At 52.5% G+C, this 5,000-nt stretch overlaps 1 non-coding gene across 1 annotated transcript in view; it reads right to left on the minus strand.

Moving 5' to 3' along the window:
- Positions 1–1,621, minus strand: part of LOC126093612 (small subunit ribosomal RNA) — a 1,909-nt gene extending 288 nt beyond the window's left edge. Inside the window, exon 1 of the ribosomal RNA XR_007521741.1 lies at positions 1–1,621. This exon is cut by the window's left edge and continues 288 nt beyond it. This is a non-coding gene — a ribosomal RNA (small subunit ribosomal RNA).
- Positions 1,622–5,000: the final 3,379 nt, after the last annotated feature.

Genomic DNA, 5,000 nt, shown 5'->3' on the forward strand with positions numbered 1-5,000 from the left:
TACCCCGACCTTTCGGCCTAGGAAGACACGCTGATTCCTTCAGTGTAGCGCGCGTGCGGCCCAGAACATCTAAGGGCATCACAGACCTGTTATTGCTCAATCTCGTGCGGCTAGAAGCCGCCTGTCCCTCTAAGAAGAAAAGTAATCGCTGACAGCACGAAGGATGTCACGCGACTAGTTAGCAGGCTAGAGTCTCGTTCGTTATCGGAATTAACCAGACAAATCGCTCCACCAACTAAGAACGGCCATGCACCACCACCCACCGAATCAAGAAAGAGCTATCAATCTGTCAATCCTTCCGGTGTCCGGGCCTGGTGAGGTTTCCCGTGTTGAGTCAAATTAAGCCGCAGGCTCCACTCCTGGTGGTGCCCTTCCGTCAATTCCTTTAAGTTTCAGCTTTGCAACCATACTTCCCCCGGAACCCAAAAGCTTTGGTTTCCCGGAGGCTGCCCGCCGAGTCATCGGAGGAACTGCGGCGGATCGCTGGCTGGCATAGTTTATGGTTAGAACTAGGGCGGTATCTGATCGCCTTCGAACCTCTAACTTTCGTTCTTGATTAATGAAAACATACTTGGCAAATGCTTTCGCTTCTGTTCGTCTTGCGACGATCCAAGAATTTCACCTCTAACGTCGCAATACGAATGCCCCCGCCTGTCCCTATTAATCATTACCTCGGGTTCCGAAAACCAACAAAATAGAACCGAGGTCCTATTCCATTATTCCATGCACACAGTATTCAGGCGGGCTTGCCTGCTTTAAGCACTCTAATTTGTTCAAAGTAAACGTGCCGGCCCACCCAGACACTCAATAAAGAGCACCTTGGTAGGATTTCAACGGGGTCCGCCTCGGGACGCACGAACACGCACGAGGCGGTCGCACGCCTTCGGCTCGCCCCACCGGCAGGACGTCCCACGATACATGCCAGTTAAACACCGACGGGCGGTGAACCAACAGCGTGGGACACAAATCCAACTACGAGCTTTTTAACCGCAACAACTTTAATATACGCTATTGGAGCTGGAATTACCGCGGCTGCTGGCACCAGACTCGCCCTCCAATAGATACTCGTTAAAGGATTTAAAGTGTACTCATTCCGATTACGGGGCCTCGGATGAGTCCCGTATCGTTATTTTTCGTCACTACCTCCCCGTGCCGGGAGTGGGTAATTTGCGCGCCTGCTGCCTTCCTTGGATGTGGTAGCCGTTTCTCACGCTCCCTCTCCGGAATCGAACCCTGATTCCCCGTTACCCGTTACAACCATGGTAGGCGCAGAACCTACCATCGACAGTTGATAAGGCAGACATTTGAAAGATGCGTCGCCGGTACGAGGACCGTGCGATCAGCCCAAAGTTATTCAGAGTCACCAAGGCAAACGGACCGGACGAGCCGACCGATTGGTTTTGATCTAATAAAAGCGTCCCTTCCATCTCTGGTCGGGACTCTGTTTGCATGTATTAGCTCTAGAATTACCACAGTTATCCAAGTAACGTGGGTACGATCTAAGGAACCATAACTGATTTAATGAGCCATTCGCGGTTTCACCTTAATGCGGCTTGTACTGAGACATGCATGGCTTAATCTTTGAGACAAGCATATGACTACTGGCAGGATCAACCAGGGAGCTGCGTCAACTAGAGCTGAGCAGCCGGCCGCCCGGGAGTGTGTCCCAGGGGCCCGCGCGAACACGCAAGCGTCCGCTCAATTATTCTGCAAACAGGAGGAGGCTGAGCTCCCCTGCACAATACACCTCGAAACCCTCTCAGGTCCCGGCGGCGCGCAGCGCCGTCCTAAGTACTTGGTCGGGTTCGAGAGAGGCGCAATCGCCCGGAGTTAGGCGAGTAGACGCTTTAGGTGCGACCACCCGTGCTCCCAACTGAGCTTGCCGCTGCCGACAGAGGCCCGGGAGCGTGCTGTCGTGGCATTGCCGGCGGGAGACAACACGCGCCACCTACGGTGACCGGCAGCTCCAACGCCAGCGCCACAGAAGGGCAAAGGCCCCACGTGGGTGCCGAAGCGAACTCTCCCAGCACAGCGCACGTGCCAACACGTCTGCACAACTGCGATACAAACCACCAGCGAGAACCGCTGGGGCGACCGAGCAGCAGACGGCGTCGCGGCGCCGAGTGCCGGGCGGCGGCGCATCCTCAACGCACACAGTCCTCAATCGGACCAGCACACTGCAGATGTCCACCGCGCTTCGCACCGGGCCGGCGAGGACCCACTTTGGCTGCACGGCGCCGCGCGCAGGGTGCCCCGGCGCGCAGCTGCGCCGCCTGCCGCGTCCGTCGGCCGGCGCGCCTGCCACTGGGCGCCCCCACCAGCCGGCTGTAGCGCGTGCGCCCACGCACCGCGCGGCCAGCACGCTGGGGGGCCCCCCTCACCGGCCGGGGACAGTCCCACCCACCCACAGCCGCGTATCGCTTCACACCCAGATTCACATTCACGTTCGTTGGTATGGTGGGGACCGCTTCGTAGCTGTACCGATCGTTGCCCTCACAGATGTACCTCCAGCAAGGACAACCGCACCACAACGGGTTACCAGTTGTTCATTTGCGTAACGTCACCAGTAAACGTACACGTCCATCCCCGTTTGCAAAGTCAACTATTATTGCATGCCTGCCTGTCAGGTGTCAAGACACACTACATCCGCTCACATCCACGCAACAAAATGTGCCCGACTAGAGGGCACGTGGAAGGTGCCCCCGTACGTATGCGATGTCCATTGCGCGACCAACTGTCAACCGGCCTCTGTAGCATGTCGCAGATGTGGAACGCGGGGCACCGTGCTATCACATTGTGTGAGAAGAGACTACTACGTCTGCATACACGCGCCACTACATGAACAGACGGCTCATGCTGATCGCCATCCACTGCGTCCATTACTCCCACACGTCTCTATGGCGTACCACACTGCAATGCAGCTGTTTTGGGGAGATGACACGTAGCTGTGTACACAACATTCTGAGCGGGTTGCGGTTGGACAACAATACATTAATGTAACGTGTCATATGCCAATTACAGAGCAGGGTAAGGCACAACTTGGGTTAGGTTAAGGCACAACTTGGGTTAGGTTAAGGCACAACTTGGGTTAGGTTAAGGCACAACTTGGGTTAGGTTAAGGCACAACTTGGGTTAGGTTAAGGCACAACTTGGGTTAGGTTAAGGCACAACTTGGGTTAGGTTAAGGCACAACTTGGGTTAGGTTAAGGCACAACTTGGGTTAGGTTAAGGCACAACTTGGGTTAGGTTAAGGCACAACTTGGGTTAGGTTAAGGCACAACTTGGGTTAGGTTAAGGCACAACTTGGGTTAGGTTAAGGCACAACTTGGGTTAGGTTAAGGCACAACTTGGGTTAGGTTAAGGCACAACTTGGGTTAGGTTAAGGCACAACTTGGGTTAGGTTAAGGCACAACTTGGGTTAGGTTAAGGCACAACTTGGGTTAGGTTAAGGCACAACTTGGGTTAGGTTAAGGCACAACTTGGGTTAGGTTAAGGCACAACTTGGGTTAGGTTAAGGCACAACTTGGGTTAGGTTAAGGCACAACGTGGGTTAGGTTAAGGCACAACGTGGGTTAGGTTAAGGCACAACGTGGGTTAGGTTAAGGCACAACGTGGGTTAGGTTAAGGCACAACGTGGGTTAGGTTAAGGCACAACGTGGGTTAGGTTAAGGCACAACTTGGGGGTAGATTGCGGTGCAAATTGCATTACATTGCGGTGCAAATTGCATTACATTGCGGTGCAAATTGCATTACATTGCGGTGCAAATTGAGTTACATTGCGGTGCAAATTGAGTTACATTGCGGTGCAAATTGCATTACATTGCGGTGCAAATTGAGGTAGGTTAATGTGCAAATTGAGGTAGGTTAAGGTGCAACATAGGTTAGGTTAAGGTGCAAGATGGGTTAGCTTAAGGTGACATAGGTTAGGTTAAGGTGACATAGGTTAGGTTAAGGTGACATAGGTTAGGTTAAGGTGACATAGGTTAGGTTAAGGTGACATAGGTTAGGTTAAGGTGACATAGGTTAGGTTAAGGTGACATAGGTTAGGTTAAGGTGACATAGGTTAGGTTAAGGTGACATAGGTTAGGTTAAGGTGACATAGGTTAGGTTAAGGTGACATAGGTTAGGTTAAGGTGACATAGGTTAGGTTAAGGTGACATAGGTTAGGTTAAGGTGACATAGGTTAGGTTAAGGTGACATAGGTTAGGTTAAGGTGACATAGGTTAGGTTAAGGTGACATAGGTTAGGTTAAGGTGACATAGGTTAGGTTAAGGTGACATAGGTTAGGTTAAGGTACAAACTGGGTTGTGTTATGGTACACATTGCGTTGTAGTACAGTACACGTTAGGTTTGGGTACGGTACACAATGTGGTATGGCATGGCGTGTTGTGGGGGTGGGGGGGGGGTGAGGTTCGTTGATATCGACCGTAGGACGTGGATGCCCGAGGCAGCGTCAGTGTGTCAAAGGAGTTATGTCACGTCGGGATGCGCTTTTCGCTAGTGAGAGGGGGCGAGCCGTGTCTGTGGTTGCGGCAGACCTGTGTGTTTCATTCCTGCCAGTGTGTTTGTGCTGTAAGACGAGGCAGTGTGGTGATGTTGGGTGCACCCCTGTGTAGGACATGTGTGGGTGTTGGTGGCTTTTCTGAGCAATTGTGGTTGTCGGACGAGTGGGGTATTCTGTTTTATGATTGGACCTCCCGGTCTGGTTATCATAGCGTAGTTGGTGTACTGTGGCGGATAGGATGCACCGGACGTTGGTCCATGCTGGTGCTTAGTTGTTGTATCTGTGTCTGTTACAGGCAGAGAGTAGTGTGTGATAGAGTGTGTGGCTGACGTGTGGTTCATTTTGTGTGTACGGACGTTCAGCATGTATAGGGGCATTTGCGTATATAATCTATCTATGTGGGCCTGCATAGTTTACTGAGCAGTGCTGTGAGGTGACTGAACTACGAGTGACGTACTGATTTACAGCGGAATGGTTGCCTTGTACCAAAGATGGA

This window comes from Schistocerca cancellata, chromosome 7, assembly GCF_023864275.1.
Source record: "Schistocerca cancellata isolate TAMUIC-IGC-003103 chromosome 7, iqSchCanc2.1, whole genome shotgun sequence".
Lineage (NCBI taxonomy): Eukaryota > Metazoa > Arthropoda > Insecta > Orthoptera > Acrididae > Schistocerca > Schistocerca cancellata.